Here is a 14,705-nt window from a genome sequence, read left to right as displayed (position 1 = left end):
GAAAGCTGAGTGTCTGTGATGTTCAAAGGGATGTTTGTGTTCATTTCATCCTTTTCAGCACAAAACCGCTTTCCAAATGCCGGCGCGTTCTCTTCATTACCAGCAGTATGTCTGACCAGCATGTACTGAAGGCCCTGTCCCGAGTACTGTACGTACCAATATAGGTAAGCTGCTGTGTATGTGGCGAGGTAGTGACAGGACAACACCACAGTACCCCCTTCACTCACTGCTACTACTGTGGGCTTTAGGAAAAGTTCATCCAGCTGGCTGTGCGCTGGAAAAAATAACACTCTCTCTCTTCACACACAATCACAAAAACATATTCTCTCTTTCGCCACATAGGTTCTCTATTACAGATAAAAACAGGTACAGTTATACACAGACACACACAGAAACTCACAAAACACAGGGACACAAACAAAGACACACAGACATCCACACACAGTCAGGCACACGCAGACACACAGCCAAACACATAGATACAGACACACACACACACACACACACACACTCAAACACACACACACACACACAGAAAAGACACACATACAGAAAACACACTGACACAGATATATAAATAAAAACGCGGGCTCTTATTCACTAATCTTCTGAAATTTAGCGATGGACTGCATTCTGTGAGTAAAATTAAAATGGGGGAATTTCCAGAGATGTATTTCCTTAGTTAACTGGCCCCAGGCTATGAACATTGCAATTTTCTTCTGATTATATTCATCAACCAAGGCTACCCTGCTGGGGCAAACAACCCCCCCCCCCGCCCCCAAAGCTCCCCCCCCCCCGCCCCCCCCCCCCCCCCGCAAACCCCAGACCTGCCGTTCTGATAGAAACAGTTCAGTTTTGATTTTCCATTAAATTGAGTCGGGGCATTCATTGGTCCAAGAGCAAAACGTGAGGAGCCAGGCGTCCCAAATGTGGGGAATAAATATTAGAGGAAAATCGAAAAAAACATCAATGAAATAAAACGGTGATAATCGCCGGAAATGCTCATTCGTTTGAAGGACCATGAGCAAAAGCAATAGATTGGCGGATATCTTTCTGGGCCAGCAATCACACTGAAGATCAGAAGGCATGTTTGTGCTCAATATTGCGTCCAGATACTATACTGTATGGAAAGGTACGCTGCACATTCAATCAATTTGATACATCCTATTACCGTATTTACCAACACATGACCATGAATCCCGTACACAACATGCAAACTGCGATTGCCAGCTAACTTTTCTGACGTGTCCAGGTAGCCAATTGGTGCGTTGTTGCGGCTTTGTGTGTGTGTTGTGTGTGTATGATTGGGCGGGAGGTGGAGGTGTGGTTGGGGGGGGGGGTTGGAGGGCGTGGAGCGGTTGGGGCCTTGACGGGTGGGCTTAAGGCTAGTCATAGCAGGAGAACTTGCACCTATCATATGCTTCGACTGTTCGATATGGCAACAGAGCAAGTTTCAGGTGTCACGAGTGACCACGTGTTCAGGAGGCGTGTCCAAATGTAGCTACTGGCTAACCACATTTCGAAGCTGAGGCTGAGGAGGTTCAGTGTGGAGCATTCGCATAACTGAGCAAGTCGTCGATAGCATGTTCCGAATGTGATCACACCGCAGGTGAAGGTTGAAAAGGCAGAAAGCCCATGGGTGACCGCTGGGCGGAGTAGAGGAAGGAAGGTAGTTCAGGAGTCGCCTGTGGGCATCTAGCAGATATAACGTTTTGGCTACTGTTTCTTTCGTGGTGTGGGGGAGGGGGTGCTCTGCTGTTTATTTCGTGGTGGAGCGGGGGTGGGGGGCTTACTGCGCCGGGGAAAGCAGTGACAGTCAACGTCGCGGCAACATGCATGGGTCTGCTGCACAATAGGGAAGGAGGAAAATGGCATTGCTATAGAGGAAGAGATTCAATTCTAAGGGAAAAAGACTTACATTTCTGGGATGGTGTGCTGCCTCCCTCGTACTAGGGTCAGAATGTCACTAAAGGACTGCAACGTTTTCTGAAGGTGGAGGGGTTGTTGGAGGGGTGGAGGATTGGCGGGGGGAGGGGGGAGAGGGGGGATCTCGGGGGGAGGGGGGCTGCGAGGGGGGGGAAGGAGGGGGCTGGAGGTGGTATACAAAAATCGTAATGAGTATTGAATTGAACAAAATAAGATAACAAGCGAGGAAATCCTGCAAACAGTGCTCATGGAGCCAAGAAGTAGATCAAACAAAAAAAAGAAGTTAGCCATCTCAGCCTTACTCCGGTGCCACATGTTAGTGAGTTTAGAAATAGGCGGTTAGTTGAGAAGAATGTGTGTCTGGAGAATAGATGCAGGATTGAGGACTTCAGACTTCTAGGACACTCGGACTGTTTTGGGAGACTGTGGGACCTGTGCAAGAAGTTCGGTTTGCAACTGAACCGAAATTGGAATGGCGACCAATATATTGGCTTCAATAGTGTAAAATTCCCTCGATGCAGGAATAGTTCTGGTGGATTGAAAATATGCAAATACAACGTCCTAACTCTTTAAACTCGGTTTGACTGACATCATCAAATCTGAAAATGTTTATCTCACTCACGAGTGCAGCTTATTTTGTTTCAAGTCAGAACCCAAATGCATTTATTTTTCTCAATTAAAGGAGCTTCTCATTATCAATCCACACCAGACTGGAATGTAAAACTGTGAATGTCATGTCCTCAGCAGATCAGACTCGGCTCTGTGAAGAGAGAAACAGATGATCAGATGACAGCTCTCTGACCTTTCATCTGACCTGAAATATAAATGTAATACGTTATTATCAAATGAAAAGGGGACACGATAAAGCCAGGAGAAATCAAAATTGAGTTCAACATTTGATATATTAATCTCTGTCTTATTTTCTTTCGAGCTTTTTTCCCCATTTATTTCTCTCATTCTTTATGTTACTTGAATCCCTTCCCGCAATCCCCGCATTATCACGGTTTCTCTTCAGTTTGGTTGTGCCTTTTGTTTCCTTGTTAGTTCGGATTGTCAGCAGAGGCGTTGGTCACTGACAGAGGACATGTTGCATTTCTCCCCACCGTGAACTGTGCTTAGTCATAGAGTCGTACAGCTCAGTAGAGACGGTTTGGCCCATCGAGTGTGCAACGACAATAACTGCCACTAGCATTGCGCTAATCCCATTTTCTAGCACGTGTCCCATATCCTTGAATGCTATTATTTTTCAAGTGTTCATTCCGATACTTTTTAAAGTTTGTAACTTTTCTGGCCTCCAATAATACCTTCGCAGGCGCTGTACTGCACATGCCCAACAACCTCTTCGTGAAAACAATACCTGCCGAATCTCGAGCCCCTTAGCTTAAAACTATGCCTCCTCGTGATTAACATCTCAACAAAGGGGAAGAGCCGCTTTCCCTTCACCCTGTTCATGAACCTCAAACTTATATGCCACAATCAGCCCCCGCACTCATTCAGCTTTCTCTGCTCAAAGGAAAACAATCCAACCCTCTCCACTTCCCCCTTTTCGCTCAAATGCTCCGTCCCAGGAAAAATCTTGGTGAATCTGCTCTGTTCCCCTGTTAGTGCAATCATATCCTTCCTATAGTGAGCTGGCCAGAACTGCGCACAGTACTCCAACACTGGCCTAACCACCGCTCTGTACAACACCAACGTTAATTCCTTGCCCTTATATTCTGTGCCACGACTGATAAAAACAAGTGTCCCTTATGCCGTCGTAGCTATCCTATTCAACTGCTCTGCCACCTTCAGGGATCTGTTTATAAGTATTCCTAATCCACATGTTCCTCTGAACTCCCTAATGTCCTGCGATTCATTAAATAGTCACCTGTGTTATTATTTCTCCCAAAGTGCATCACCTCGCACTTATCTGGTTAATACACCATCTGTCACTGTTCGTTCCATCTGACCAACCTATCGAGATCTTCTTTTAACATAGGGTTTTCGTCTTCAATATTAACCACGCCAACAATCTTTGTACCAGCTGCAAACTTCTTATAATTCCCCTCAAATTATTATCTGTATTATTTATGCATGTAACAAACAAAAAGCGTCTCAGCACTGAAACCTCTCGTAGGCCACTGTGCTCTAACCTCCATTCATTCGAACGGACTTCTACCACTACACTATGTGTCCTGTTATGAAGACATTTTCCGATCCATCTCGCCCAGTTTCCTGAATTCCAAGTGCTTCTATATTCTCAATCAGTCTCCCTTGTGGGACCTTCTCAGTGCTTTGCTAAAACAAAACAAACTACGTCAACTGCACTTCCCTCAGTCACAGGGGAAGCAAGTTAAAAGACGCAACTTGAAAGTGGCAAGATTTGACATGTGCGTCGTATGTATCATCTGACTCTTCTTCAGAGTTTATTGTTAATGTTACACCTTTGATTTTTCCAGCTCTGATACAAGTTCATCCAGCTGGAAGATTAACCTTGTTTCTCCCTTCACAGGCGCTGTGAGTCGTGTTTTCATTAAATGAAGAATTGAACAAAAGATGATGGACTCCATGACTGGAAATTGAACGTGGGGCCACTGCGCCGAATCCTGGTCATTATGCTCTCAGGGAAGCTGATGTGACACATTGGTAATGAGATGATCATCTCCGTACCCATTGCTTTAATTCAAATAACTTTCCCTAAAAACATAGTCACAATGAGGAATGATGGGAAGCGTACAGGACAGGATTTGAACTTCACTTGGAAAATCTAAATTCATCACATTTCTCCCTGGAACCAAATGAGAAAATGTTGGAAAACCTCAGCAGGTCAGGTCGCATCTGTAAGGAGAGAAAAGAGCTGTAGCTTCGAATCCAGATGACTCCTTTTCAGAGATTCCAGCATCCGCAGTAATTTGCTTTTATCCAGAACTTAACCCCTGGGCCGGGAATACAGTCTCACTGTTGCTTATATCGGCAGCCAGTCATTCAGCCGGTGTATCCGTATGTTCCCCCTATAGGAGCAACTACACTCCTTGCACACATTCTCCATTACCCCAACAACTGTTTAATTGGCACTGTTCCTCCTCTTTTTTCCTACCAGGAACGACACCGCCCACACTGCTACATTCAATCTGAGCTGTTCATCTTCAGCTGCAAGGGCCAAAGCAAACAACAATTCTGTCAACGATGGGATTCGAAGGAACTTTTCTGCAGAAACTAGAGTATTATGTCCAGCGCCGTAGACCACTCGGCCACGCTAAACAACGTGGTAAGTGTGTTATTTACTGTTATTGTTACTGAAATACATTAGAAGCAACGGAGCTGGGAAAGGCCATCAGAAGGCTTTAATCTGCTCCTTCACTGAATCTGGTAATCCTGAACTGTGTAACAAATAGAATCCATCTCCAGTCTGAAACAAAATGAGCTGCAGTGAAGGGTCGGCACCATTTAAACTACCTTAACCTCGCCTGTTTCCCAATCTCCTGCGAAATGAAAATCAAACGTCCATGTTGTATTTGATCACGGTCTTCACTTCAGAAAGGACGGACACGAAGTGAGACTGAGATTTCTCTGTTCTTCCAGGAAATATCCTATATTTATTTTCACGGTTCGGACAGAGCAATAAATCTTCATTTTCTGACCTGCAATTAAAACAGCAGTGAAAGTGTCAAACTCTAACCCCCAGACAAGCATCTTGCAGCGTGTTTTACAATTTGATTTATCCACGTTCTATTTGTTATTTTGTCATCATCCACAATTGAATGTGTTCAGATAATGACAACAAACGCTCCACTGCAGTTATCACGTTTGGTTCCGAGGGTGCGACACCGGACATAAATATTTCCAAATATTGTTCATTACAGAGTGAGATTGTTTTCAAAGTTTTACAATTCATTGTCAGTATAAACGGTGAAATCTGATCCATTCTCTTCCAGATTTTACCTTGCTTCACCATCGCTGTCCTCAGCGATTTGTAATCTATCACTTTTAGAAGTCTCACAACAACCAGGTGAAAGTCCAACAGGTTTATTTGGAATCACCAGCTGAGGGAGCGCTGCTTCTTTGAGCGATTGATTCCGAATAAACCTATTGTACTTTAACTTGGAGTTATTAGATTTATTTCTGTGCCCAGCCCACAATGCCAGCAGCTCCACCTCATCGCATTCTCTCACTGTTCTTCTCTTTCTGTGTTTGTTCTTGACATTTTCAGCTCTGAAGTCATCTTGCAAACTTCACTCTGCTGATTTTGCTGATCTGCTTTACATCAGAGTTTAAATCAGATTACTTTTAACCGTTTGCTGAGAGCAACGATTAACTTCGCAGCCAAGGGGAAGAGGTGCTTTCCACTCACCCTGTCAATGAACCTCAAAATTGGAAACGGCAAATGATTCTTCTTTTCCTGAGCGGGAATTGAAAGCACACATAACCCGGGGGGTGGGGGGGGGGGGGGAGTGCGGGGGTGGGGGGGGGGGAGTGCGGGGGTGGGAGGTGCGGGTGCGGGGGTGGGGGGGAGGCGGGGGCGGGTACTGAACACAAACCACTGGACTCCAAAGGTACCGGGTGAACTGTATTTTTAAACTGACGTACCCTATGGGACGGTGGTGTAGTGTTTGGTACTGTTACCTCACAGTGCGAAAGACAAGCATTCGATTCTTGGCTTGGATCACTGTCTGTGTGGGGCCTGCACGTTCTTCGTGTTTCTGTGTGGGTTTCCTGCGAATGCTCTGGTTTCTTCCCAGAGTCCAAAGATGCGCATGGTAGTTGGATTGGCTATGCTAATTCTTCTGCTAATTACCTAAACAGGCAGCCCAGTGTGGTGACCAGCGGATTTTCACAGCAACTTCATTGAAATGTTAATGCAAGCCGACTTGTCACACGACTAAATAAACTTTAAAATACATCTCTTTGCTTATTATTTTCATCTCAGATCATTTTCATCAGCGACAAGTATTTCCTTCAGAATATCCTGTTTAGATGGGACATACTTGGTTCTTTCAGCGAATGACAACACCCACTGTATTTGCCAGGACATGAAGTCGACAGCGAGGTGAAACAGTCTCACAAGTTGCTGAAGTTATCGAGGTGTACAAAAGTCTAAAGGAAACGAATGGAATACACGTCGACCAAATGATTCCTCTATGGGGCAATGTAGAACAAGAAGACGCAGGTATAGATTGAGAGGCGGTGGATTTAAACCTGAAATTAGGAGGTCGTACTTCTCGCAGAGAGTGTTCTCGCAGAGTGGTGAGTCTCTGGAATTCGCTGCCCCAGAACGCGGTAGGTTCTGAAAGATTGAATGGTTTCAAAAGGAGATAGATATATTTCTGATTTTTTCAAAAAATGTTTAAAGGGAAATGAGGAACAGATGGGGAAGTGGACTTGACCTCTTTTTAAGGAAACAATGGGGAAGTGGACTTGAGACCAGGGAGAGATCAGCCATGATCTTATTGAATGACGGAGCAGGCTCGAAGGGCTGAATTTGCCTCTTTGAGCTCCTGATTCCTATGTTTCTATATTACTGAGTGGAACTTGCAAAACTCAATGTGGCTCCAAAGAACAAAGAACAATACAGCACAGGAACAGGCCCTTCGGCCCTCCAAGCCCGCGCCGCTCCCTGGTCCAAACTAGACCATTCTTTTGTATCCCTCCATTCCCACTCCGTTCATGTGGCTATCTAGTTAAGTCTTAAACGTTCCCAGTGTGTCCGCCTCCACCACCTTGCCCGGCAGCGCATTCCAGGCCCCCACCTCCTTCTGTGTAAAATACGTCCTTCTGATATCCGTGTTAAACCTCCCCCCCTCACCTTGAACCTATGACCCCTCGTGAACGTCACCACCGACCTGTGAAAAATCTTCCCACCGTTCACCCTAACTATGCCTTTCATAACTTTATACACCTCTATTAGGTCACCCCTCATCCTCCGTCTTTCCAGTGAGAACAACTCCAGTTTACCCAATCTCTCCTCATAACTAAGCCCTTCCATACCAGGCAGCATCCTGGTAAACCTCCTCTGCACTCTCTCTGAAGCCTCTATGTCCTTCCGGTAGTGTGGCAACCAGAACTGGGCGCAGTATTCCAAATGCGGCCGAACCAACGTTCTATACAACTGCAACATCAGACCCCAACTTTTAAACTCTATGCCCCGTCCTATAAAGGCAAGCAATCCAGTGTAATCTATGTACAGTACATTCACCGGTTCCCCTTTATCCACAGCACATGTGTGTCCTGGAAAGAACTTCGGAACGGCCTCATTCTGTGGTTAATCGCTTTGTGTTTCTCTGTTTCCCTCATCTCACCTCTCCTGACTTCCAGCCTACAGGATGTTATGTTTCCTCCCTCCTGCATCTCATTTGCTCGAAACGTTCTACATTTTTAAGCATCCCCAGTGTCAGTTAAAGGGTATAGAGGTGAAAGATGAGCTTTGTTTCTCTGTGCACACACGCTCTCTGACTTTCTGAGCTATTCCAGCATTTTCAACTTTCACTGCAGATGTATGATCAATTTTGGATGACAATGAAAATATAATTATTTGGCAAATATTTGCAACGAAGGCTCCTTGGTCTAGGGGTATGATTCTTGCTTTGGGTGTTGAAATTCGCAACATTTCTGCTGTTTTGCATTGGACAAGGTACTGGTTCTGTAAATGTATTTTCCGTGTACACGGCGGGATTGCTTCACATGGGCTTTGGGTTGAGAACCTGAACACATTCTAACGCCATAGCAGGCTCACAAGTAAATCAAAACATTTTCAAAGGCTGACTCTGCTTGCAGACACGAATTGAGAGGACCTCATTCCTTCAGACGACCTCCCACGTTATGGGAGACTCGGGGAAATTGCGGGTCCCCTTGCAGAGATATCTGAATCATCGAAAGCCACAGGTGATCTGCCTGAAGACTGGAGGAAATGCCGTGCTTTTGTTTAAAAAGGGTTGCAGGGAGAAGCTGGGAGCTACAGGCTGCTGAGCCTCACATCTGTAGTGGGTACGTTGTTCGAAGGTAGTCTGAGAAACAGGATCTGGAGGCATTTCGAGAGGCAAGGACTGATCAGCATGGTTCTGTGAGTGGAAAATCATGTCTCACAAATTTGATTGAGTTTATTGAAAGGGTAACCAAGAAGGCCGATGAGGGCAGTGTAATTGATGTTGTCTGCATGGACTTTAGGAGGCATTTGACAAGATACCGCATGGCAGGTTGTTGCATAAGGTTAAATCTTACGGTATTCCGCGTGAGGTAGCCAAATGGATGTAAAATTGGCTTGATGACAGAAGACAGAGAGTGGTTGTAGAGAGTTGCTTTCAAATTGGAGGCCTGTCACCAGCGGTGTGCCTCAGGGTCGGTCCTGGTTCCACCGTTATTTGTCATTTATTTTAATGATTTTGATGAGAATTTAGCAGGCATGGTTAGTAATTTTGCAGATGACACCAGGATTGGAGGCATTATGCACAGTGAAGAAGGTTATCGAGAATTGCAGCGGGATCTTGATCAATTGGGCTAGTGGGCTGACGAATGGCCAATGGAGTTTAGTTTAGATGAATGCGAGGTGATGCATTTTGGTAGATCGAACCAGGACAGGACTTGCTCAATTAATGGTCGGGCGTTGGTGAGAGTTTTAGAAAAAAAGATATCTTGGGGTACAGTTCATCGCTCCTTCAAAGTTTAGTCACAGGTGGACAGAGTGGTGGAGAAGGCATTCAGCATGCTTGGTTTCATTGGCCAGAACATTGAATAGAGGAGTTGGGACGTCTTGTTGAAATTGTACAAGACATTGGTAAGGCCACACTTGGAATACTGTGTACAGCTCTGGCCACCCTATTATAGAAAGGATATTATTAAACTAGAAGGAATGCAGAAAAGTTTTACTAGGATGATGCCGGGATTGATATTTTGAGTTATAAGGAGAGGATGGATAGACTTGGACTTTTTTCTCTGGAGCATGGAAGACTCAGGGTGATCTTATAGAGGTCTATAAAATAATGAGGGGAATAGATCAGCTAGATAGTCAATATTTTTCCCAAAGGTAGGGGAGTCTAAAACTGGAGGGCATAGGTTTAAGGTGAGAGGGGAGAGATACAAAGTGCCCAGATGGTCAGTTTTTTCACACGGAAGATGGTGAGTGTCTGGAATAAGCTGCCAGATATAGTAGGAGAGGCGGGTACAGGTTTGTCTTTTAAAAAGTGTTTAGACAGTTAAATGGGTAAGATGGTTATAGAGGGATATGGGCCCAACACAGGCAATTGGGACAAGTTTAGTGTTTAAAAAAGTGGCGGCATGGACAATGTGGGCGAAGGGCCTGTTTCCATGCTGTAAACCTCCATGACTCTATGCTTGTAATTCGGACAGCTGGCTGTGAGTTTATTATTATTCGTTCGTGGGTTGTGTGTCCATCACAATCTCTGTCACTGTCTGTCTCACTTTGTCTCTCTATAACTGTCCCATTCTTTTCTCCCCTCAGTCTCTCTGTCTGTGCATCTATCACTGTTCATTTTTTGCTCTTTTTTCCTGCTGTGTCTGTGTGAGCTAAATTCCCTGGATTGATTTCTGTGATGAGGCGGTTGTCCAGGGAGGAGACATTCAGTGGGGTGAGTCTGTTCTTTCTATAGTTCAGAATAACCAGAAGTAATCTGATTAAAAGTTCTGAAACTGGGAGACAGTTTTACAGTGTACATACCGAGATGTTGATTCCACCTAGCCGGGGTACTTGGAACAAAAATATTAGGGCGAAACATGTAAGAGGAGTTTGCTATGTTAGGATGGAGATGAAACTAAGAAGTGGAGGATGTGAATGAAATTATTGATGATTGAGAGGAATACATTGAAACCTCGGGGATTCTGTCGGTCGATTAATTGTAAACTTTGTAATCAGAATAAACTGAGACAACAAATGGAACAAAAACAGGTTAGCCTTCACATATTTTAGGATATGGAGTGCCGCTTCTTCCAAGTTCCTGGCTAGCTCAGTCGGTAAAACATGAAGCTTTAATTTCAGGGTTTGAGCCCCAGTTAGGTGTCATTACTTTTAACCTTTGCTGCTTTCCTGGGTGAACTCCAGCTCCACTTTCCCCCGGCAGTGTCAACGCTCAAACTGAGACTTTCTCCATCCCACTTTGTTCACATCACATTTATTGCTTTCTGCTTTAAAGCTATCTCTGTTTCCCTGGAAGTCGACGAGTTTAGTGCTTTATCCAGCGAGAAGGATTCTTCTAATTTTGCGCCAAATTTGAAACCAAATCTGGGATATTGTGTCAGTGGAAACAATAATCATTCCCGTTGTCATTCAGTCACTCCAGCCTTACATTTTATCATAAGGGCGTTTGATCTTTCCTCCTCTCATCCTCTGTTGTCCTTGACTCTGTATTTGTTGTAAACCATTAAATCTCTAATTTCTTCCAGTTTTATCCCACATTGTATCTGTTTCTCCGCATCTCCGTCGGTTACACGACCACAACGTTTTTTCCAAGTATTCTATTTTCAAAACCAATGGAGGGTTCTGCCTCATCACAGCTCAGGCTGTGAGTTCTATAAGCCACCGTCTGGGTGAAATGCATTACTGAACCACTCCCTCTAATCCTGCCATTAATTCTGTTACATTAAATAATTTAATTTCCTGTGACTTTGTTGGTAACGATTTAGGAATGTCATGAGGGCAAATTGCATTACTGCCACTTGAACACAACAATATAGGTTAAAACTCCCGCAATAACTGAGAGTTTGCTGCACTGACGGATATTTTAAACTGATGTCCCCTCTGTCCCATCAGGTGTTGATGGAATATCCCATAAAGGAATATTTGTTCGGCTGCAATGACAAACGTTTTCCATTCACTCCCAGTGAAGTTGGGGGGGAGGTGGGGGGGGGGGGCGGTCAGTTTTCAGTGACAGCTTCAGTGTGTTGATAAACAGAGCCAATCGGGTTGCGCAGAGACACAATGCAATTCCAATGAAAGAACATAGACTGGAAATGTACACACTGTTTCGCTCTTCACAGACGCACTCAGATTGGCTGAAAGTTCCAGGATTTACTGCTTTTATTGCATTGTAAATCATCTGCAGCAGGACAACTGTGTTTAATTAGTGAGTTCCCGCAATAAGAAATTATTGCAAAGAAAGCTCTGAGATCCCCCTGTGAGCTGAAAACTGATCGGTAAAATCAAAGTGTGAATAAGGTCATTAGCAGCTGAAAGTGAAAAGGGATTCACTCGGTCATCCCATTCACTGATACAATAGTAGAGTCACACTGGGGAAGGACCATTCAAATACTTCACGGTTGTGATCGGATTCACACCAGGGCTGGTTCTGACCCGGGATTTCTTAGTATCATCGAATAATACAGCGCAGAGGAGGCCCTTTGGCCGATCGAGTCCTCATCAAAATATTAGAAACACCCGAACTGCCACCAATCCCATCCACCAGCATTGGCCCATAGTCCTGAATGTTCTGATGTGCCAAGTGCTCATCGAGATACTTCTTAAAGGATGTGAAGCAATCCGCCTCTACAGCCTCCCATGTAGCGGATTTCAAACCGTCACCACCCTCTGGTTAAGAAAGGAAATCCTCAGATCCCCCCTAAGCCTCATCTTAACCCCGTGTCCTCTTGTGGCTGACCATTCAGCTCAGAGGAACACCTGTTCCTTGTCCACTGTTTCCATGTCTCTCATAACTATAAGGACCATGGCGAGAGTACACAGGAATCAACTTTTCCATTTGGTGGAGAGACCAATGACTCGGAGTAAAGATTTAATGTAATTGGCACGAGGTTTATTGGGGATGCGATGAAAACAACTTTTCCCCCAGAGGGTGATGGGAGGCTGGAAATCGCGAGCTGAAAGGATGGCGGGGCAGAGACCTTCTTAACATTGAAGACATATTCCGATATGCACTGTGAAGCCAAAGCACATACGGCACTGGACCAAGTGCTGGAACATGGGATTAGAATTGAGAGACGATTTTGACTGGTGGGGACGCGATGGGCCGAAGGGACGTTTCTGTGTGATTTATGACTGGGCATTTGCCCCTGTGAAAAATGACTCTTTCTGGACACTGAAGCCAACGATCTGAGTTCAAATCTTGGTGAAACCTTGCTTTTCTTTGCTGAAGCCGATGACCGGTTTGCTGAAGGACATTTTATTTCAAAGGCTCAGAAAGTGGAATTCGGAACATTGAAATGTTTTCATCAAATTCCACCGCAAATACACTGCAGACGATGCAGTGAATGTGTCTCCTGGCGCCATTGCATCATCCCCAGAGGACGACTGCTCAAGAATACAAAGGGCTCAGAGGCAGAGGTGCCACAGAAAGCAGGGGGTCCACCTACAGATGTTATTGACTCACTCATCTGTCCCAATTTACATAAGAGGTGGGACGGCGACAGTCCAGAGTGCTAACCGTTACACCATGGAAACGACAGCACTCTGACCTAAAACACTAGACCATTCTTCCAACTCACACACACACACACACTTGCACAATAATTGTCTGTCTCCAGTTGAATAGTTGTTATGTGACATCAGCTGCCCCTTTCTTTGAACAGACAAGTTAAAGAGAAGAGAAAAGACTTAAAAAAAACACTGATGTTGCAGGCATCTGTCGCCAGAGGCTCAGCAATGTGCAATGTAATAGAAGTTAAACTGGCTGACAATTTGTCCTCTCGCTTCGTACTTGGTGAAAAATTTAAACGAAATTTCCTTCAGTAAACTAATCATCAGCTTTTGGAAAGAAATCAAAAATCCGCCTCTGGATCCAGAGTGCTCACCATTCGACCAGAGCACATAGCAGAGCAGCCAGCTGCTAATTCTCACTCAAAGCATTTCACCCACTTGGTGTTGCTGCCATATTGAATGAAAGAGGTCACATGCTTTGAGTGACCATTTGCAGATGGCTGCTGTGCTCCTGGATCTGTGGTGTAATGGCGAACACTCTGGACTCTGAATCCAGCGATCCGAATTTAGATCTCGGTGTAACCTTGCTTTTCTTTGCCAAAGCCGATGATGGGTTTGCTGAAGGGCATTTTATTTAAAATTCTCAGAAAGTGGTATTTTAAACACTGCAGACGATGCAGCGAATGACTCTGCTGGTGTCATTGCCTCAACCCGAGAGAACGATTGCTCAAGAATACAAAACGCTCAGACACAGAATCATTGAACCCCTACTGTGCAGACGGGAGCCATTCGGTCCATCGAGCCTGCACCGGCAACAATCCCACCCAGGCTCGATCCCCGTAACCCCACGTATTTGCCCTGTTCGTCCCTCTGATGCTATGGACAATTTAGCATGGCCAATCACCCGAAGCCGCACATCATTGGATTGTCCGCCGGGTGCTTGTTTTCCTTCCACAAGGGGAGAAAGTGCAAACTGCACATAGACAGACACCCGAAGACAGAACTGAACCCCGGTTCCTGGCACTGTGAGGCAGCAGTGCTAACCACTGTGCCACCGTGCCAGAAAAGCCACATAGGTCAGGGTTCCCCTACCGATACCATTCATTGAATCACTTGTCCCAAGTTAAACAAGAGTTGGGATGATGAGCATACTGGTTCCCCGAGACTCAAACTCGGATTGCTGGATTAAGAAACCAGAGTGCTAACCGTTACACCATGGAACCAACAGGGCGCATGTTTAAGGTAGGAAACCTTTCACCCAGATATCACTTGCACACTCTTTCTCAATAATTGCCAGACGACTTTCGAAGGATTGTTGTTGTTTGGCACCAACTGCTCCTTTGTTTCGACAAAGCTTTAAAGAGTAGCGAAAAGTAAGGGAGAAAAACACAGATGTTGCAAGCACCTGGCGCCGGAGCATCAACAA

The 14,705-nt window shown here is 45.1% G+C and overlaps 1 protein-coding gene across 1 annotated transcript in view; it reads right to left on the bottom strand.

Annotated features, from left to right (window-relative positions):
- LOC144483376 (uncharacterized) overlaps positions 1–14,705 on the bottom strand; it is a 490,005-nt gene that overhangs the window by 318,703 nt on the left and 156,597 nt on the right. The window lies entirely within an intron of this gene.

Source organism: Mustelus asterias, unplaced genomic scaffold (genome assembly GCF_964213995.1).
Source record: "Mustelus asterias unplaced genomic scaffold, sMusAst1.hap1.1 HAP1_SCAFFOLD_63, whole genome shotgun sequence".
Classification (NCBI taxonomy): domain Eukaryota; kingdom Metazoa; phylum Chordata; class Chondrichthyes; order Carcharhiniformes; family Triakidae; genus Mustelus; species Mustelus asterias.
The sequence above is the reverse complement of the archived record's forward strand: the minus strand, read 5'-3'. Positions and strand labels throughout refer to the sequence as shown.